Raw genomic sequence first — 23,844 nt, 5'->3', positions numbered from 1 at the left:
TTGTGCCTAAGGTAAAAGCAACACTTCAGTTTGCTTCCAATCTTCTTCGAAGTGTTCATGTGACACAAAAGTGGTCTCTAAGTATTCACCATACCCATACACATTCTGAGAGTGAGTAACAATTATGGGTAAATAGAAATACCTCTCATTTTCCAACCATGAAAATAACATGAACTTTACATTGCCCTAAAAATAAATGTAAGCAATGCCAAGTGTGATTAAAAGGGGTATTTTTAGATGGTGAGCCATAAATGATTCTGTGATAGTTCGGAAGATAGATTATCCTATAATGGCTTATGCTGAAATTGACAATATTTTTCCCCCCTCCTTTCTCATTCTATACAAAGGTTTTACTAGTTGTCTGCTGTTATGATTATAATCATTTAAAATCTCTGGATGAGCTGCCCTGTTGCCTGTGATTCCGTGTGGTCTATTATTATACTATTATGCTGGCTACATAATACTGAAGAGATAAATATTCACAAAGCTCATTCCATGGCAAATGATTTATTAAACCAATAGCTTTTGCAAGCACATGATTTTTTTTTTTAAGTATAGCTATACTTATGAGACTTTAAGGCTAATTCAATTTTCCTCTCACTTATTGAGTTCGATTAAGTGTTATCTCCATTCATTCAGCAAAAATCGAGTGAATATCTATTCTTTACCAGGTGCCAGGGCTCCCAGCAGGCCAGCAAATTGCATTCTTCTTCCTCTGCTCTGAACAGATTAAGAAATAAAAAAGAGCAGCATCTGATGGTGAAAACATCAGCTCTATAACTTTTTACGAAGACTCTGTTGGAGATGGTGGTTGAATGGCACGGTTGGAGAAGTGCCAGTTGAACCTGTCCACCAGGCTCTCACTCACTGGTAAGGGCAGAGAAGGACCTGCCACCCAGAGGATGGTCCATGTCCCGCCCAATCCATGCTCCTGGAGGAAAAAAAGGAGGCAGGCCCTGCAAGGAGTACATATGTGTGAGCTCTGTCTTCCAACTGAATAAGGGAGTAAGATGAGAGCAGATTTTTTAAATGGCACTCTCACCAGGACTGGGAATAAAATACTCCCCACTAATACTAGCTTTCAAGTCAGCAAATAGAGGAAGGATCTTACACTCCATGCAAGAAGCTCACTGCCTACAAGGAATGCAGCCTAAAAGAAGAGACTGCCTCCTTCCTGAGAGAGTGGGTGGAGCAGCAGGGAAACGGATGGTTGTGTCTGGATGCTTAGATGTTTAGTTAGAAAGGACTGGGAATCTGGCTAGGGAGAGAATTCATGTGTGTGTGTGCATATGTGCATATGTGCTCATTTGCTCAGTTGTGTCCAACAAGCCCTTCTGTCCATGGGATTTCCAAGACAACAATACTGGAGTGGGTTTCCATTTCCTCCTCCAGAGTATCTCCTTGACCAGGAATTGAGCCCCTCTCTCTTGTGTCTCCTGCACTGGTAGGCAGATTTTTTACCACTGTGCCACCTGGGAAGCAGGAGAGATACATCAGGCAAAAGCAATACTCTTCAGTAATCACAACACAGGTTAAGTCACAACACAGAGAGGATACGGTTCTTTCCTATAAATGTCCTCTCATTCCTTCTAAGTGAGGCATTAGGCACTATAGGTATAAGATTAGTAGTTGACCAAGAAAGAAATTAAATCAGGGTATTAACAGAAAAGACCACACACCGCTAGCATTCATTAGTAAAAGAATAATTCAAGTCACCCTGGAGAAAATAATCACTTTCCTGACTAGTTCTCTTATGACTCATAGGGTTGGCAAGGTTCTTCAGTTCATTTCAGTAGATCAGGTGTGTCTCAATCTTTGCAACCCCAAGAACTGCAGCACACCAGGCCTCCCTGTCCATCACCAACTCCTGGAGCTTGCTCAAAATCATGTCCAGAGTTGGTGATGCCATCCAACCATCTCATCCTCTGTAGTCCCCTTCTCCTCCCACCTTTAATATTTCCCCACATTAGGGTCTTTTTAAATGAGTCCATTCTTCACATCAGGTGGCCAAAGTATTGGAGTTTCAGCTTAAGCATCAGTTCTTCCAATGAATATCCAGGACTGATTTCCTTTAGGATGGACTAGTTGGATCTCTTTGCAGCCCAAGGGACTCTCAAGAGTCTTCTCCAACACCACAGTTCAAAAGCGTCAATTCTTTAGTGCTCCGCTTTCTTTATGGCCCAACTCTCACATCCACACATGATTACTGGAAAAACCACAGCTTTGACTAGATGGACCTTTGTTGGCAAAGTAATGTCTCTGCTTTTTAATGCGCTATATAGGTTGGTCATAGCTTTTCTTCCAAGGAGCAAGCATCTTTTAATTTCATGGTTGCAGTAACCATCTGCAGCAATTTTGGATCCCAAAAAAACAGTCTAGCACTGTTTCCATTGCTTTCCCATCATTTGCCATGAAGTGATGGGACCAGATGCCATGATCTTCATTTTCTGAATGTTGAGCTTTAAGCCAACTTTTTCACTCTCCGCTTTCACTTTCATCAAGAGGTTCTTTAGTTCTTTGCTTTCTGCCATAAGGGTGGTGTCATCTGCATATCTGAGGTTATTGATATTTCTCCCTGCAATCTTGATTCCAGCTTGTGCTTCATTCAGCCCACCATTTCTCATGATGTACTCTACATATAAGTTAAATAAGCAGGGTGACAATATACAGCTTGATATACTCCTTTCCCGATTTGGAACCAGTCTGTTGTTCCATGTCCAGTTGTAATGGTTGCTTCTTGACATGCATACAGATTTTTCAGGAGACAGGTCAGGTGGTCTTGGTATTCCCATCTCTTTCAGAATTTTCCACAGTTTGTTGTCATCCACACAGTCAAAGGCTTTGGCACAGTCCATAAAGCAGAAGTAGATATTTTTCTGGAACTCTTGCTTTTTCGATGATCCAGCGGATGTTGGCAATTTGATCTCTGGTTCCTCTGCCTTTTCGAAATGCAGCTTGAACATCTGGAAGTTCATGTTTCGTGTACTGTTGAAGCCTGACTTGGAGAATTTTGAACATTACTTTGTTAGCATGTGAGATGAGTGCAATTTTGCAGAAGTTTGAACATTCTTTGGCACTGCCTCTCTTTGGGATTGGAGTGAAAACACTTTCCAGTCCTGTGGCCACTGCTGAGTTTTCCAAATTTGCTGGCATATTGCGTGCAGCACTTTCACAGCATCATCTTTCAGGATTTGAAATAGCTCCACTGAAATTCCATCATCTCCACTAGCTTTGTTTGTAGTGATGCTTCCTAAGGCCCACTTGACTTCACATTCCAGGATGTCTGGCTCTAGGTCAGTGATCACACCATTGTGGTTATCTGGGTCATGAAGATCTTTTTTGTATAGGTCTTTTCTGTATTCTTGCCACCTCTTCTTAATATCTTCTACTTCTGTTAGGTTCATATCCTTTCTGTCCTTTATTATGCCTATCTTTGCATGAAATGTTCCCTTGGTATCTCTAATTTTCTTGAAGAGATCTCTAGTCTTTCCCACTCTATTGTTTTCCTCTATTTATTTGCAGTGATCACTGAGGAAGGCTTTCTTATCTCTCCTTGCTATTCTTTGGAACTCTGCATTCAAATGGGTATACTTTCTTTTCCTCCTTTGCCTTGAGCTTCTCTTCTTTTCTCAGCTATTTGTAAGGCCTCCTCAGACAGCCATTTTGCCTTTGTGCATTTCTTCTTCTTGGAAATGGTCTTGATCCCTGCCTCCTGTACAATGTCACGAACCTCCATCCATAGTTCTTCAGGCACTCTGTCCATCAGATCTAATACCTTGAATCTATTTGTCACTTCCACTTTATAATTGTAAAGGATTTGATTTAGGTCATACCTGAATAGTCCAGTGGTTTCCCCTAATTTCTTCAATTTAAGTGTGAATTTTGCAAGAAGTTCATTTTCTGAGCCACAGTCTGTTCCCAATCTTGTTTTTGCTAACTGTATAGAACTTCTCCATCTTTGGATGCAAAGAATATAATCAATCTGATTTTGGTATTGACCATCTGGTGGTCAATTCAGTATTAGTCTCAATACTGAATTTTATTAGAATTTTTTGTAATACAAACATATTTAGGAAAAAGAAAAGATTAGTACCTGACATTTATTGAGCACTATCTACTAAGCATTTTACTTAAGTAAGCCTTCTTTAGTGATCAATGCAAAGAAATAGAGGAAAACAACAGAATGGGAAAGACTAGAGATCTCTTCAAGAAAATTAGAGATACCAAGGGAACACTTCATGCAAAGATGGGCTTGATAAAGGACAAAAATGGTATGGACCTAACAGAAGCAGAAGATATTAAGAAGAGATGGCAAGAATACACAGAAGAACTGTACAAAAAATATCTTCATGTCCCTGATAATCACGATGGTGTGATCACTTACCTAGAGCCAGACATCCTGGAACGTGAAGTCAAGTGGGCCTTAGAAAGCATCACTACAATCAAAGCTAGTTGGAGGTGATGGAATTCCAGTTGAGCTATTTCAAATCCTGAAAGATGATGCTGTCAAAGTGCTGCACTCAATATGCCAGCAAATTTGGAAAACTCAGCAGTGGCCACAGGACTGGAAAAGGTCAGTTTTCATTCCAATCCCAAAGAAAGGCAACGCCAAAGAATGCTCAAACTACTGCAGAATTGCACTCATCTCACACGCTAGTAAAGTAATGCTCAAAATTCTCCAGGCCAGGCTTCAGCAATATGTGAACCGTGAACTTCCTGATGTCCAAGCTGGTTTTAGAAAAGGCAGAGGAACCAGAGATCAAATTGCCAACATCCACTGGATCATGGAAAAAGCAAGAGAGTTCCAGAAAAACATCTATTTCTGCTTTCTTGATTATGCCAAAGCCTTTGACTGTGTGGATCACAATAAACTATGGAAAATTCTGAAAGAGATGGAATACCAGACCACCTAATCTGCCTCATGAGAAATTTGTGTGCAGGTCAGGAAGCAACGGTTAGAACTGGACATGGAACAACAGACTAGTTCCAATTAGGAGAAGGAGTACGTCAAGGCTGTATATTGTCACCCTGCTTATTTAACTTCTATGCAGAGTACATCATGAGAAACACTGGACTGGAAGAAGCACAAGCTGAAGTCAAGATTGCCAGGAGAAATATCAATAACCTCAGATATGCAGAAGACACCACCCTTGTGGCAGAAAGTGAAGAGGAACTAAAAAGCCTCTTGGTGAAAGTGAAAGTGGAGAGTGAAAAAGTTGGCTTAAAGCTCAGCATTCAGAAAACGAAGATCATGGCATCCGGTCCCATCACTTCATGGGAAATAGATGGGGAAACAGTGGAAACAGTGTCAGACTTTATTTTTGGGGGCTCCAAGATCACTGCAGATGGTGACTGCAGCCATGAAATTAAAAGACGCTTACCCCTTGGAAGGAAAGTTATGACCAACCTAGATAGCATATTCAAAAGCAGAGACATTACTTTGCCAACAAAAGGTCCGTCTAGTCAAGGCTATGGTTTTTCCTATGGTCATGTATGGATGTGAGAGTTGGACTGTGAAGAAGGCTGAGCATCGAAGAATTGATGCTTTTGAACTATGGTGTTGGAGAAGACTATTGAGAGTCCCTTGGACAGCAAGGAGATCTAACCAGTCCATTCTGAAGGAGATCAGCCCTGGGATTTCTTTGGAGGGAATGATGCTAAAGCTGAAACTCCAGTACTTTGGCCACCTCATGCGAAGAGTTGACTCATTGGAAAAGACTCTGATGCTGGGAGGGATTGGGGGCAGGAGGAGAAGGGGACGACAGAGGATGAGATGGCTGGATGGCATCACTGACTTGATGGACGTGAGTCTGAGTGAACTCCGGGAGTTGGTGATGGACAGGGAGGCCTGTCGTGCTGTGATTCATGGGGTCGCAAAGAGTCGGACATGACTGAGCGACTGAACTGAACTGAATACACATGTTCTCATTCAGTCTTCCCAACAAATACTGATTACACTGATGTTTGCATAGGTTAATTAGCTTATATAAGACTATACAGATATTAACTGTTAGACATCAGAAAAAAATCCATGTCACCCAGAGAATCAACGTAAAAACACTTCATAGAGCCTTGGAGGCCAAGCATTATTGGATCTCTGCCTATATCTCTAACCTTGTCTCTGTGATCCTGTCTCTTTCAGACAGCCAAATGTTCATATTTGTTCCTACTAGTGCCCTGCAGATTTGCATTGAAAGGAAAACATCTATAGTTATTTCTAAGGTTTATTACTTAAAAGTTGTTAAATTTTTTAAATTTAAATTCATATCTTCAAATTAAAAATTGAGCCTAATATTTTTAAATTTATACATCAAGTGCATTTATGAACTACACAATTGTTTTCTGAAATAAAGTCATGTTTTTGTCATACTGAAAAATAAAACTATGCCCAATTTCACTTTTATTAGTTTGGGACAGTGCATAAATTTAGTTTCCAGTTTTGACCTAGATAATCTCTAATTCTGAGTCACTAGACCATTGTATGTCAGAGAAGGCGATGGCACCCCACTCCAGTACTCTTGCCTGGAAAATCCCATGGATGGAGGAGCCTGGTGTGCTGTAGTCCATGGGGTTGCTAAGAGTCAGGCATGACTGAGCGACTTCACTTTCATGCATTGGAGAAGGAAATGGCAACCCACTCCAGTGTTCTTGCCTGGAGAATCCCAGGGACAGAGGAGCCTAGTGAGCTGCCGTCTATGGGGTTCCACAGAGTTGGACATGACTGAAGTGACTTAGCAGCAGTAGCAACAGCAGCAGCAGCAGACCATTGTATGTATCAGTCACATATTTATTATTGAGACTCAATGATTAAGAAACATTTTCATTTTTACTCAAGAAAATTTTCATATAAACAGATTCAGAACTAAAGTGAGCCTCTGCCTAACAATTGGACCAAAACTCAAGGACTATCATTTTTTTCTTATCTTATATCCTTTGTTTTACACAAATATTTCTAAATAATGATTATGTCTTATTTAGCACATTACATTCTGAGATTAAAAAATGGTAAATGAAGGAAAACATGGTAAATAAAGAAAGGACTAAGAGTACCAGGAGAAGTGAAGTGGAAACATAGGTGTAAACTGGTTTTTGAATAAACAACAGACTCATAAAGGCAGAGGAAATAGGAAAGTCATCTGGGCAAGTTAAACTTCAGAGGCAGGAGATTAAAGAATCCAGTTTTAGGGAAGGGGATGGAAAGATGAAACTCTTCCTGAAGGCTGCCTGAGACATGGGTTGTTTGGGAAGACTAGACAAATGACATTTCTGAACCCAACTGGGATAAGCATAGCATTTCTGAGCCCCAGAGTTGATAGACACAGCAGCTCTCTCTCTTCTCCAACATTTAGTGTCTTTGACACCTAGGAAACCATTTCCACTTCTTCCCACACTTTCTTAGAGAATGATTGCAAAGGCTTCTCTTTAAACAACACAGAGGTTTGGAAGGAGACAGAGAGGTGTGTAGTACAGTGGGGGGCAGAAATGGCCTGCATTTCCTCTGTTCCAGACACTGTCAGACCTCTGGACCATGGAACTCTTTTGAGAAAGAAGTTCTCAGTCTGGATTCCTGCTTCAAGTATCATCAGCTCCCACCATCTGGCCCCCAAAAGCATTAACTTCATCCTCCTTGGAAGTGCCAGGATCAGTTTTATAAATCCCAAACCTTGATCAAGTAACTGTTCAACCACTCTCCCCATACCACAAGGTAAATTCCCATCTTGCAGGAAACTTTTAGCAGGTGAAGTGAAGTGGAAACATAGGTGTAAACTGGTTTTTGAATAAACAACAGACTCGTAAAGGCAGAGGAAATAGGAAAGTCATCTGGGCAAGTTAAACTTCAGAGGCAGGAGATTAAAGAATCCAGTTTTAGGAAAGGGGATGGAACATGCCCCCTTGTTCCTGCTCTGTGCCCAGTGTTGGAGGCAGGGCTGGTATGAAGTGTGCTCCCCTCCAAACAGGTTAATGAAAAGATGGTGTCTTATCTCCCATAGCTCTTTGTCTTCCTGGTGCTGCATTCCCCAACCACTGCTGGTACATCTCCAATTCCATCTTCATGTTCTTCCTTAATTTCCACATCAGCATTTTTTATTGTTGTTATTCGGTCGCTAAGGCATGTCCAACTCTTTGTGACCCCATGGATGGCAGCACGACAGGCTTCCCAGCCCTTCATTATCTCTAGGAGTTTGTTCAAATTCATGTCCATTGAGTCAGCGATGTTATCTAACCATCTCATTCCCTGTCGTCCCCTTCTCCTTTTGCTTTCACTCTTTCCCAGGATCAAGGTCTTTTCCAGTGAGTTGGCTCTTCACATTATGCGGCCAAAGTATTGGAACTTCAACTTCAGCATCCAGTCTTCCAATGAATATTCAGGGTTGACTTCCTTTAGGATGGGCTGGTTGAATCTCCTTGGAGTCCGAGGGACTCGTAAGAGTCTTCTCCAGTACCACAATTCAAAAGCATCAGTTCTTCGGTGCTCAGCTTTCTTTATGGTCCAACTCTCACATCCATACATGACTACTGGAAAAACCATAGCATTCAGCATTCTTACACTTTGCTAATCTAGCCACTTTTTAAGACTACTACAAGATATTCAGGGAGGTTTTCATTTATCTCCATATACCATAAAATATCCCCACAATGATTTTCTACAAACTTTAATTATAGTACTTTCCTCATTGCCCTTAATGCATTTAAATATATCACACAAAAGCTTTTGACAGTCTTAAAAGCAGGAAATAGGTTATTCATCTTTGTATGCTCAATGACCAGCACAATTCTTGGCATAAATTATTTTTATATAAAAGCTTTTATAAATTGTTATTAAACACAAAAGGAACAATCTTTTTAAGACTTTTCTGTGATTGTTTCTGGCAGCCAAAGTCTTTTCTATCCCCTTCTAAAATGATAATTTGACATGATAACATTTATTCCCTAGTTATCTAACAATTACCTTCATTAATAACAGAGGATTTGATTTAGTGGGGTTTTAGGTTTATTTCGTTGACTTATTGAGCAAACTCCCAGAGATAGTGAAGGACAAGGAAGCTTGGTGTTCCTCAGTTCATGGGGTTGCAACGAGTTGGACACGATTTAGTGACTGATCAAATTTCTCCATTATGTTTCTTAAGAAGAAAAATTGTCCAGGTGTTCCTGAAAGAGAACAAACATGAGGTTTTTCTGTTCTTGGTTCTGCTTCCAAAGAGCTGTGAACATGGAATTATTTGAATCTCAATATCCTCAAGTATAAATCAAAGATGTGGACAGATGATGACTAAGATCCCATCTAAGTGTAATATTTTACTCTGAAAATTAATGAGTACATCTTAAATACTTTATAGAAGCTATGCATGATTCTAAATCTATGCACAATTTCCTATTTTTATTTTACTAATTATTCTAGGGCTGCAAAAATATTCTGGAGAAACATGCTGGGGAAAATCCAGTTTTTGCTTTATTGTCCATTTTTTTCTCTCCATTTCTACATTCTATTTTTCTTATCCAGTGAATCAGTTCATTTATACCAAAAATGCAAATACCCTTTGATTATTAAGTTACTTTTCATTAGTAAAATAGCCATATCATACTTTTTAAGTAATTTATCTCATCTACAAAGAAAATGATTTGTTTCTTTTCCTGTGAATGCACTTTTTGATGATAACTGGAGCCTGGCCTACTTTATATGTGAGTGAATAAAAAAATATATACACAGGCTGCTTTGGGCACATGTGAGTGATTCCAGTAAGCATGTATCTTCTGAAAATGGCACTTTTTTATTTTAAAGAGAATTTTGCCCCATCATGTGACTCTACTTGAGATTACATTATGAAATATGGCATGCATGATGAAATAAGAAGTGGAACTTGTATGATTTCTAACTGCCTTTCCAATAAAACCACCAGAGGGCTATTAAATAATCCCATTTAAAAGTATATGTTTGCAGGAGAAATAAGGCTTCCATACTTATTCTCTATAGGTAAGTGTATATAGGCAAACTGAAAGATTTCATTAGTTTTATCTTATAGGTTTTTTTCCCCAATCTATAGAATTTCACTCTCTTATAGGTAAGCACAGAGTCTAGAAAATTATGCCTTCTTTGAAACACTTTCTTTAGACCCAATTTATGAAAATAAGATGATCCTGCTTTTTTCGTGTATTTATGTTTCTCAGAGTTTTAAATAAGGATATACTTTATTTTTTCTTGTCCATGGTCTGTAATTTTTTCAGTAGAGTTAATTTTCAATTCTATGTTAGCTTTAAGTATACAGCAAAATGTTCAGTTATATATACATATATATTCTTTATCAGCAACTTTTTCATTATAGGTTATTACAAGGTTTTTGAGTATAGTTCCCTGTGCTATACAATATGTCCTTGTTGTTCACCTATCTTATTTTTCAGAATTTTTATCAGAGTATAGTTGAATTACAACGTTGTGTTTGTTTCCAATTACAGCAAAGTGAATCAGTTATACATACACATACCTACTCTTTTTTAGATTCTTTTCCCATATAAGCCACTACAGAGTACTGAGTCTAGTTCCTTGTGCTACAGCAGGTCTGTATTAGTTACCACATCTATTTTGCATATACACACTACTACACACACACGACTACACACTACTACTATATGCATATACACACTACTACACACACTACTATATACATATACACACTACTACACACTACTACTATATGCATATACACACTACTACACACACTACTATATACATATACACACTACTACACACTACTACTATATGCATATACACACTACTACACACACTACTACACACTACTACTATATGCATATACACACTACTACACACTACTACTATATGCATATACACACTACTACACACACTACTATATGCATATACACACTACTACACACTACTACTATATGCATATACACACTACTACACACTACTACTATATGCATATACACACTACTACTATATGCATATACACACTACTACACACACTGCTATATGCATATACACACTACTACACACACTATGACACACTACTACTATATGCATATACACACTACTACACACACTATGACACACTACTACTATATGCATATACACACTACTACACACACTATGACACACTACTACTATATGCATATACACACTACTACACACACTACTATATGCATATACACACTACTACTATATACATATACACACTACTACACACACTACTATATGCATATACACACTACTACACACACTGCTATATGCATATACACACTAGTACACACACACTACTACACACACTACTATATGCATATACACACTACTACACACTACTACTATATGCAAAATAGACGTGGTAACTAATACGGACCTGCTGTAGCACAAGGAACTAGACTCAATACTCTAGTGGCTTATATGGGAAAAGAATCTAAAAAAGAGTAGGTATATGTGTATGTATAACTGATTCACTTTGCTGTAATTGGAAACAAACACAACATTGTAATTCAACTATGCAGAGAAGACAGTGGCACCCTACTCCAGTACTCTTGCCTGGAAAATTCCATGGGCGGAGGAGCCTGGTGGGCTGCAGTCCATGGGGTCGCTAAGAGTTGGATACAACTGAGCGACTTCACTTTCACTTTTCACTTTCACGCATTGAAGAAGGAAATGGCAACCCACTCCAGTGTTCTTCCCTGGAGAATCCCAGGGACGGGGGAGCCTGGTGGGCTGCCGTCTATGGGGTCACACAGAGTTGGACACAACTGAAGTGACTTCGCAGCAGTGTGTATATGTCAATCCCACCTTCCAACTTATCCCCCACCCTTGCTTATCCTATTGTAACCATGTTTGTTTTCTACATCTGCAATTCTGTTTATGTTTTGTAAACAAACTCATTAAGGATATACTTTAAAATAAATATTTACATGTACCTGAATATATCATTGAATCATAAATGCACATTGATCACTAATTTTTCATCATTACTCAGTTTAATATATTCAGTTTGTAGCATAAAGTATACTACTTAGACTTTAAAATTTTCAAAGAATCTGTAGCATTCATGCCTCTTCTTTCTAGAAGGCTTAAGGAGTTTTGATAGAGAGCAAGAATTGCCTGTTGCTGATTTCCTTTGTGAAAGTTCCAACTGGATGCAAATACTAATCAGTAGCTACAGTGCTCCTTCTTAAAAGAGCCTTCTTTCGTCTCTGCTTGTTTTCAGTTAATGTCATTTTAGTTTTAATCATGATTTTCTGCAAAGATAAAAATGTATAGATTAATATAGCAGAAATCTGTAAAACCATCACCCAGAGTTAACTATAATGTATATTCTAATATATTTTCCATCTATTAAAAGGGCTTTGTATATAGATATACTACAGACATTTGATCCTGCCCCCATCATATCTCCTTCCATCTTTTTCCAGAGATGTAGAAAGAATGTATTTCTTTCCCTTCATGATTATGTGTATGTGTATGTTGGTGTTTAGTTGCCGCATTGTATCTGACTTTTTGCAACTCCATGGACTGTAACCCAGCAGGCTTTTCTGTCCATGGGATTTTCCAGGCAAGAATACTGGAGTGGGTTTCCATTTCCTTCTCCAGCGAATCTTCCAGACCCAGGGATGGAACCCATGTCTCCGATATTGCTAGCAGATTCTTTACCATTCTTTAAGGAAACTGTATGTGTATATGTATACACACACACATACATACACACATACATATATGTTCATAAAATATGTTGTCTGTAATATTTACATGTTATATTGCATGATCTGATCATTTTTAACATGTTTTTTACTCAAAGTTATATATTTGAAGTTTACTTATTTTGATGACTATATCCTTTATTTCAGGTTATTCCATTATTCAGTTCAGTTCAGTTCAGTCGCTCAGTCATGTCTGACTCTTTGCGACCCCATGAATCGCAGCACGTCAGGCCTCCTTGTCCATCACCAACTCCCGGATTATTAGACCATACTAAATTTATCCATTCTTCAATGAAAGAATATTTTATTGTTTCTAAATTTTTACTACTAAAAGTAATGCTGATTGAAGATTTTTATGAGGTTTTCCTAAAACCATGAACACAATTTTCTCGAGTGTATTTTCTCTAGCTGTCGAATTCCTGGGTCACAGGGTCATTGCTTTGTGCTTCTAAAGCTTCTAAATGTGTGTGATAAACAAAAACAGCAGGCACATTTTATCTTCATAATATATTCTCTTCTCTATCTTTGCCACATAAATGAATAATTAATTTCAAATAACTTACTGGTAGGGAGATAATAAACTTTTCCAAGGCAAATTGTATAACATCCCTCTCCATGGTGGCAAGTAAAGGTTATTTCTCCTTTAAAAAATGTCCTTTACTCTTGCTTCAGAAAAGAATAAAAAGTAAGGAGCTTTTTGAAGTGTAATGGACCTAACCTGCAATCCAGCTAATGAGAATTTCATCACTGTTTTTTTTTGGAACTGCACAGTTCCTAATGCCTTCTCCTAGCACATGACTCCTACAAACAGTTGCTTCACTCTACTCATCTCACACATGTAAAGAATAAAAAGAGAGAGGGAGAGAAGAAAGAGGAAATAACCTTTTCTAGGATTAGAATTCTTAACAAAAAAACTGCTATTATATCTGTTATAAAAACATATGGGAGCTAAGATTTGTTTAGCACCTCTAACAATTGGTGATTTAAGGACTTTAACGTGTAAAATGCAAATAACTGATTTGAAAACTGATGTCTTTGAAGACTAAAACCTTAAAAATATACTGAATACATGACTGATTAAAAATATCACTTTTATCCAGTTTCGTTTTTTGTGAATCTTTTATCTATCAATACACACCATGCTGATAAAGAGTAGTAGAAGACCACTATGAGGTACCATTTCACACCAGTCAGAATGGCTGCAATCCAAAAGTCTACAAGTAATAAATGCTGGAGAGGATGTGGAGGAAAGAGAATCCTCTTACACTGTTGGTGGGAATGCAAACTAGTACAGCCACTATGGAGAACAGTGTGGAGATTCCTTATAAAACTGGAAATAGAACTGCCTTATGACTCAGCAATCCCACTGCTGGGCATACACACTGAGGAAACCAGAAGGGAAAGAGACACGTGTACCCCAATGTTCACCACAGCACTGTTTATAATAGCCAGGACATGGAAGCAACCTAGATGCCCATCAGCAGATGAATGGATAAGAAAGCAGTGGTACATATACACAATGGAGTATTACTCAGCCATTAAAAAGAATACATTTGAATCAGTTCTAATGAGGTGGATGAAACTGGAGGCTATTATACAGAGTGAAGTAAGCCAGAAGGAAAAACACCAATACAGTATACTAACGCATATATATGGAATTTAGAAAGATGATAACAATAACCCTGTGTACGAGACAGCAAAAGTGACGCTGATGTATGGAACAGTCTTATGGACTCTGTGGGAGAGGGAGAGGGTGGGGAGATTTGAGAGAATGGCATTGAAACATGTAAAATATCATGTATGAAACGAGATGCCAGTCCAGGTTCAATGCACGATACTGGATGCTTGGGGCTAGTGCACTGGGACGACCCAGAGGGATGGTATGGGGAGGGAGGAGGGAGGAGGTTTCAGGATGGGGAGCACATGTATACCTGTGATGGATTCATTTTGATATTTGGCAAAACTAATACAATTATGTAAAGTTTAAAAATAAAATTTAAAAAAAAAATAAAAAAAAAAGAGTAGTAGAATAGTATCCATAGCAGAAAATTCTTATTTACCAATTCCATTGATGTATATTGCTTAAGTGTGTACTTAGAATAAAACGATAACTGTGATGAGTAATTTTATGTGTCAACTTGGCTACACCCTAGTGCCAGTTGATTCATCAAACACATCCTTAATATTGTTTTAAAGGTACTTTTTAGATGTGATTAAGCTTAAATCAGTAGATATTGAGCAAAGCAAATTACCCTCCCAAAGGCATGTGAGTCTCACCCATTCAGTTAAGGACTTAAGAGTAAAGATCAAGGTTTCTGGAGCAAGGAGCAATTAGTCACAAGACTGGGACGTAGAAACCTGGCCTGAGTTTCCAGCCTGGAAACTTCAGACTCAAAACGACAGTGTCAGCAGCTCCCTGAACTTCCAGATTGCCTGCCTGTTTGCTCCACAGACTTGGAACTCACCAGCCACCACAGCACATGAAACAATTCCTTCAAATGTTTCTCTTTATGGTTTTCACTTCACTTCAGAGTTTTTCTATATTTTCATTTACTTTGTACATATTCTTTACAATCCTCAGCAGTTATAATGTCTATTTATTATAAAAACTGGTGTCTGCTAATTGCAACAGCTTGGTCATCTTGTGGGTGGTCTCCGTTGATTGCTTGTTCTCTGCAGTATGAATCATCTATTTCTAGCTGTCGTAGGAGTAATGATTTTGGACAGTGTGATAGTTAATTTTTTTTTTTTTTTTTGAGGAAAGGAATAGCGATTTTATTCAGAAAGCCAAGTGTCGAAGAAGGTGGTGGTTAGTGTCCTAGAGTACCGTCTTATAGGGGTCTGGATGTCAGTTTCTTTTATAGAACAGAGAGAGAGGAGGTGAGGAAGTAAAATCTGTGATAGTTAATTTTATATGTCAACATGACTGGGCTAAGGGGTACCCAGATAGCCAGTAAAACATTATTCTTGAGTATATCTGTGAGGTGGAGAAGGCATTGGCACCCCACTCCAGTACTCTTGCCTGGAAAATCCCATGGACGGAGGAGCCTGGTAGGCTGCAGTCCATGGGGTCGCTAGGAGTCGGACACGACTGAGCAACTTCACTTTCTCTTTTCACTTTCATGCATTGGAGAAGGAAATGGCAACCCACTCCAGTGTTCTTGCCTGGAGAATCCCAGGGACGGGGAAGCCTGGTGGGCTGCCTTATATGGGGTCACACAGAGTCGGACACGACTGAAGTGACTTAGCATAGCATAGCATAGCATAGCATATCTATGAGGGTGTTTACAGGAGAGATTAGCATTTGAGCCAGCAGATTAAATAAAGAAGGTCTGCCCTCACCAGTGTGAGTGGGCATCATCCGTCCATTGAGAGCCCAAACAGAACAAAATGTAAAGAAAGGGTGAATTCTTTCTCTCTCTTCTTGAGCTGGGACATTCTTCTTCTCCTGCCCTCAGACATTGAAAGTGTTATTCATTCAGTCGTGTCCAACTCTGTGACCCCATGGTCTATAGCCCACCAGGCTCCTCTGTCCATTACAATTCTCCAGACAAGAAAACTGGAGTGAGTTGCCATGCCCTCCTCCACATTGGAGCCCCTGGTTTTCTGGTCATTGGACTCAGACTGACTTATAACACCTCCTTTCTTAGCTTTGCTGGTGGCTCAGATGGTCAATAATCTGCCTGCAATGCAGGAGACCCAGATTTGATCCCTGCACCGGGAAAATACCCTGGAGAAAGGAATGGCTACCCACTGCATTATTCTTGTCTGGAGAGGTCCACGGACAGAGGAGCCTCCTGGTGGCATGAAGTCCATGGGATCTCAAAGAGTCAGACATGACTAAGTGACTTTTGCTTTAACCTCTCAGCCTTTTAGCCAATTCCCATAACTAAACTCCTCAATTTCTCTACATATCCTATAGGTCTGATTTTCCAGCTAATCCCAACTAATACAGATTATATGATTGATATTGTGAATAATACATTATAGACCCTACATACTGTTTGCTTTCCTTCTGAAGGAAATACTATTCAAGGTAATTTTAAAACATTAACCCTCAGCTAACTTTTTAAACTGTCATTATTTTTATTATAATTTTTATTAGCTTCAATTTTTAAATGTCATGTTTAGATTTAGATTTCTGACATTGATTTTTATTTTTATAAATTATGTGCTGAAATATTATTTGTCTTGCATGCTGGAGTCATGGACACCCCCTTAAACTGAGCACCCCACATGAGTACTCCATTTGTTTCTGCATGAATCTCATCCATCCTCAGAGGAAAAAAGGTGTCTGATTCTGGTCTGGCTGTGTGTCAGCATGGTGGGTCCATTAATGCTCTGTCCAACTGGTGCTTGTCGATGCTGAATGATTTTAACACCATGACCCCAGAGGATGAATGCTCCAAATGGGGGTTGAATCTCTGTTCAGATTACTATTTCCACAGCAACCATTCCCTTTGCCTCTATCAGTGGCATGGACACACACAAAATTGAAGCCACAAAGATCTTAACCCTTTCCACACAGGCTGAGGAACAGGTAATTCATATGTGGTATCAGAATTATTTAAGTTCTCTGCTTGTCTGTGAACATACGTTCTACCCCTCTTAATCTTGTCAAAACAGCTCATCTCTCCACTCTGATTTCTTCCCTAAAATTAACAGTGTTGAGTCCCTTGGACACCAAGGAGATCAAATTGTCAATCCTAAAGGAAATCAGTCCTGAATATACATTGGAAGGACTGATGCTGAAGCTGAAACTCCAATACTTTGGCCATCTGATGCAAAGAACTGACTCATTTGAAAAGACCCTAATGCTGGGAAAGATTGAAGGCAGAATAAAGGGACGACAGAGGATGAGAAGGTTGGATGGCATCACCGACTCAATGGACATGAGTTTGAGTAAGCTCCAGGAGTTGGTGATGGACAGGGAGGCCTGGCGTGCTGCAGTCCATGGCATTGCAAAGAGTTAGACATGACTGACTGAACTGAAAAAATTGAAAATGGTATTCTTAACTGACATCATGAAAAAATTCTACTGCAAACTGGATATATCTATTTCCTATGTTGTCAACAAATAAACCTATGAACCCAAAAGTTATTTATAGTCACCATTTTAAAGTTAAAATTTAAAAACAATGCCCAGACATTCACTTCTAATGTCAGTTTCAATACTATGGCATCAGCTTTTACTCCATTCCACCATTTCTCTACTTTTCCTCACCACTATGATTTCCACTGCTTAAAATGTTATATATAGAAACAGCATTCAAATTGCTTATGGAAAAGTATTCTTGTCTACTCATACATGAATACACACATTATCTTGCTCATTCACTCACTGTTCAATCTTGTGTATTCATTTACCAGTTTTTGCATCTGCTTCCTTTTTAAAATTGTTTTACCTTCTACTAAGACAGTGCAGATTTGCCAGCTAGTAGACTACCAGAAGAGAAGGCAATGGCACCCCACTCCAGTACTCTTGCCTGGAAAATCCCATGGACAGAGAAGCCTGGTAGGCTGCAGTCCATAGGGTCGCTGAGGGTCAGACACAACTGAGCAACTTCACTTTCACTTTTCACTTTCATGCATTGGAGAAGGAAACGGCACCCCACTCCAGTGTTCTTGCCTGGAGAATCCCAGGGACAGGGGAGCCTGGTGAATCATTTTCAGGAAAGAATCATTTCCCAACTGTTCCTTATTTGTGACTTAGGAAAAACAACATTTCTGGACCTCTAGTTCCTTGGATTAAACTTGAAAGTAACAGAATCATCTTTTACATTTCTTTAAAAAAGTAGATAATGATGTGTTAATATAAGAAACATAGTAAGTGGTCAATAGAAGTTTATTTTTTCCACTGTATAACATGTAAGTCTATTCTGTTTGGAATTTTGCCATCATTGTTTACTGACCTACTGTGATTTGCCTCTGTCATTACTTGTATTATCCAGAGAGTATTTAAATTGATAAATTTATCTTCTGCAAACTGTACATAAGGTGTTATATGCCATAGACTAATTTTTGACATTCCTAATGTAGTCAGGTTAATTACCAGTTAATGAAAAACATTTATTTTGCCTACAATAAGGTGCTTAGCAGGAATTTTCTACCTAATTAATAGTGACATGTTATATGAACCTCCACTGGCATTTTGCACCCAATTCAAAGCAATTTCAGAGATGAATAATCCACAATATATTTGAATATGTTTTTGCCACTCATGATAACTATTCATGGTAAAGAATATTTTATAAACAGTACATAGCGATTACTCAAAGTGATTTCAGTTTCTACATAAACAGCAAAAAATAGATTGAAGAATACATCTTTGTCTCAAGAATAGATGTGAAAGTCCTTTTTAAAAAATTAAACTGTGCTCTAGCCCTAAGTAGAACTCCTCTCAATGTTTTAAATATTAATATTTAATTACTGATCTAATTATTTTCCAAATGAACATATAAAACATGCATTAAATGGAAGAAAAAGTGTCTAGTCCACTTTTACAAAATTAGATAGTCTTTAAGATATGTCTGATTATGCTTGTTAAAGGAGTCAAACTAAAGGAGTTTTATATGCAAAGTAATTTAAACTCTATTAAATGGATAAACACTTAGAAGATTTTTTAAATAGTGAGCTAAGGAGTAATCCTTTAAATGGAGCTGTGTGTGTTTGGGAAGTCAGATAAAGTATGTTCCCTTCAAAAACACTTGAAGCTTTAATCACAGGAAAACCCAGCTTTCTAACTTCACTTTGTTATAAATTTCACCAGAGAATCTCTAGGGTTCATGTATAAACTATCTCAAACATTCTGAAAACCCTGAGAATCAGTAATCTTTACCGAGCTTGTCTTTTTCTGCTAATCTCTGCCTTAATAATCTCAGGTCAGCTAATTTTTGAAATAAATAAGAGGCAAAATGTTGTGACTCAGAAATGCTAATAAAATATACCATATTCTGAAATAGAAATCAAGAATTCTTATGCACTCTCAGTTATTAAAATATCTTGAAAGCATCAATGTTTAATCCTTTAAACTATATCTCCTGCTGCTGCTGCTGCTGCTGCATCACAGCAGTCGTGTCCGACTCTGTGCGACCCCATAGACGGCAGCCCAACAGGCTCCTCTGTCCCTGGGATTCTCCAAGCAAGAATACCAGTTGTATTATAACTTGGATTTAGGAAAACCAGATGATTTCGATTATTAGGTGTACCAGTACAAAGAGAAAAAGACCTGATATGAGGGACATGCGTAAGTGACCTGAGGAGATCGATTTTGCAAGGACTGAGAAAATAAAATTTTATCTCCTTCAATATTTTACTTAAACATGGCTGTGGTTTTAACTGCATTGAATGCATTGCAATGATGTCGTATTTTACCCCATCTATAGGTTAGAGAAACAAAATTACCACCATCTAGCTACCTCACCCAGAGAAGGCAATGGCACCCCACTCCAGTACTCTTGCCTGGAAAATCCCATGGACAGAGAAGCCTGGTAGGCTGCAGTCCATAGGGTCGCTGAGGGTCAGACACAACTGAGCAACTTCACTTTCACTTTTCACTTTCATGCATTGGAGAAGGAAACGGCACCCCACTCCAGTGTTCTTGCCTGGAGAATCCCAGGGACAGGGGAGCCTGGTGAATCATTTTCAGGAAAGAATCATTTCCCAACTGTTCCTTATTTGTGACTTAGGAAAAACAACATTTCTGGACCTCTAGACACGACTGAGCGACTTCACTTTCACTTTTCACTTTCATACATTGGAGAAGGAAATGGCAACCCACTCCAGTGTTCTTGCCTGGAGAATCCCGGGGACAGGGAGCCTGGTGGGCTGCCGTCTCTGGGGTCACACAGAGTCGGACACGACTGAAGCGACTTAGCAGCAGCAACAGCAGCTACCTCACCTGTTTCGTTTTCACACACTTTAGATCAAAAGAGATAAATTTTTACAGAAAACGTGGATAAAACCAGAATTCTTGACAAAACATAAAATGTAGATAAAGACATAACCACAAGTTATGATTTTATTTTTGAAACCTACACATTCTCTTCACCCCCATCTGAACCTTCTATTTCAGTATAAAACTAAGTGATGCAGGGATTGTTCAACTGCATAGCTTGAAAAAATGGGGGCTTTCCAGGTGGTGCTACTGGTGAAGAGCCTCCTGCCAATGCAGGAGAGGAAGGCGACTCAAGTTCAATCCCTTGAGTCAGGAAGATCGCCTGGATGCAGTCCATGGGGATGCGAAGAGTTGGACATGACTGAGCATGCATGTATGCACACACATACATGCAGCTAAAAATAACACATCACTGTAAAAGTTACTCTCAGTGAAGAGCCTACATAACTCTGTGGTAAAGACCTGAAATCGAGGTTCAATATTATATGTTGTCATCTGGTAAAATCAGGAGGGCTTTAAGTGATCTAACTGTAATGTTCCGTCCCCATTCTGCCCCCACAGTTAAGGTCCCCAAGCCACACAACCCTCCTTTTCAAATGTACTGGGTACACTTGATCATCTTGGGAAGTAGGTATTAGGTCCTTGCCAGTCTGTGGAATAGTTCAACTATCCAGTTACATTTCTTCATGGGAACCAAGAGGCCAGCCACCCTCTTGATACTGTAGGATGTGTACCTCGAAGGGCCTCTGCTTGTTCATTCTGTTCCCAAGTGCAAGGCCCTTGTGGTCCTAAGGTTTGAGTCCTCGTCCCCCAAGCTATGTTCGGCTACCCTCATAAGCCTAGGATGGGAATTACATCCTTAATAATAGACTGAATAGGAAGCAATTAAAACTATGTGTGTGTATATATAAATATGTACACACAGACACATATATATGCTTTAACCTGCAATATAACAAATTTCATTAATTTTAATGAATTCCTTGTTGCACACCAACTGGGTCAGGCTGAATTATCCTTCATACTTTCTTTACAATCTAATGTTCTGCTTAAGATTTTTGTATGAATGTTCTTGAAATTTATCGGCTTGTGATTTTCCTTTATTTTGCTGTCCTTGTTAAGCTTTGTTTTAAGATGCTTATTTGCCTCATAAAATATTTAAAAGAAATTTCACTGCTTTTTCTCTAAATCTGAGAAAACTTGAACTTGATTTGGAGTGTTGCCTACCCAGATGTCTGGTAGAATTCATCAGTGAACCCAACTGTGTTTGGAGTTCTTTAAGGGAAAGATTGCTGATTATTGAGTCTAGCTTTAGTCATAATTCAGTTTTCCTTCTCCTTTCATAAGTTTTACTAATATTTTACCAATGATTTTTATATTTTTATCTTCATTTTACCCATTGCCATAAAGTGATTTGAAATAAGTTTTTATAAACTTTTGTCTAATTCCTTTTGCTCTATGGTCTCTTTGGGGTTTGTTCATGCTGACTTGTCTCCTTGTATACATAATTTTTTTAACTGAATTGCAGACACTGCCAAAGAAAAACTGCAAGAAAAAAATTTTCAGCTCTAAATCCTGCTGCATTTGGCATCAGAGGTCAGAGACACTGGCAGCCCTAACCTATCTTAATCTACACAAATAATGAGAAGGTTCTGAGCTGGCTTTAAGTCTTTCACCCACGTATATTCCTATTACACCTGTAACCTTTAAACAAATGATTCCCAGTCAAAATTCTAGGAGTGTTTCCAAGATTTTCCACCTATGCCTAGATGTGCCATAAACTTCCATTTTTGTTCCTCTTATCTCATGGATGTTCTGATGAACTGTCTTTGATCTGTTTTTTTTTAAATCTATAATAACATTCTTTTGTTCATGTTCTATTTTATCTGATATTAGAATAGCCACTTTAGTTTTCTGTCATTTCTGTTTGTATATTTTTCTCATTATTTTACTTTCAATCTGCTCATATGTTCAAATCTGCAGTGTATGTCCTGCAGCAACATATAATTAGAAATTGTTTATTTTAACCATATTGACAAACTCTGCCTTTTGACTGGATTGTTTAATCCACTCATATTTAGTGTTATTGTATATATAATTGGATTTATGGCTTGAAGTTTAGTTTGATTTTTGTATATATCCTATGCTTTATGTTCCTCTGTCCTTAACTGCTTTCTTTTGCATTAAGTGAATATTTTCCAGTATAACATTTTAACTTCTTTAATAAATAAAAGAATAAACAAGTAAGAGAGGAGGAGGGGGAAGGAAACTCTACATTCTTTGGCTGTAGAGATGTTATATTTTCTCAAATAATCTTGCTCCATGTCTGCTTAGATCTAAAGGATTTACTATTAATATATCTTATCTTCAAGTGAATCATACACCTAAAGTAAATGACCTTGAGTCAATTAATTTGAAAAGTTTCCAATTGTTGAAAGACACACAGTTTTGCCACCTTTGAAGTGTTCTAAGAAACAAGCCTAAGTAGGCTCATACAGGAGGACTGTTCTCTAAATGTATTTCAACTCGTATAAGGAGAGGTCTCAGTGCAACTGACCAAGAAAGCAGCAAACCCAAGTAGTTCATCTGATGTGTCCAGCAGTCTGTAGGGATCTGCTGTCCTTATGGGATGGTGACTGACATTTGGTTGTCAAGAAGCCTGTTTTGGTTTCTTAGAGAAAGGTAATGGATCTGAGGTTATCAATGGATCTGAGGTTATCATTGTATTTGGCTCAGCAGCTCAGCTAGTAACACTTTACTCTAACTGGAGGAGGAAAATAACAACACATTCAGTATTCTTGCCTGAAAGCTCCCATGGACAGAAGAACCTGGCCGACTACAGTCCAAAGGGTTGAAAAAAGTCAGACGTGACTGAGCGACTAAGCACACACACACAAAGATCATCATGGAAGTAGTAAACTATTATCCATGACATATTTAAACAAATATTGACTCTCTTGCATTTTCCTTAGATGTTTAATGTTGTTTTTTATTTCAACTAACTCAAATGCAAATATTTTCAAAAGTTTATAATTCAAATTTAAACTACAGCTTATTTCAAATCCCTTATAAAATGCATAACAGTTTTGATTTAAAAGTAAATAAAGATTGCATTTAGAAAATAGATATTAAGAGAAATGCAAAAGTTTCAGACATATACAGTAGATTTTGTATTTCTCATAATCTTTAAAGGAAAAGTTATCAGATATACTGCAATAATGAGATAAATAGTATACCAAGCATTGGAAAATAGAATA

The sequence above is a fragment of the Bos javanicus genome, chromosome 24 (genome assembly GCF_032452875.1).
Source record: "Bos javanicus breed banteng chromosome 24, ARS-OSU_banteng_1.0, whole genome shotgun sequence".
NCBI classification, from domain to species: domain Eukaryota; kingdom Metazoa; phylum Chordata; class Mammalia; order Artiodactyla; family Bovidae; genus Bos; species Bos javanicus.
This window is presented reverse-complemented; position numbering follows the sequence as displayed.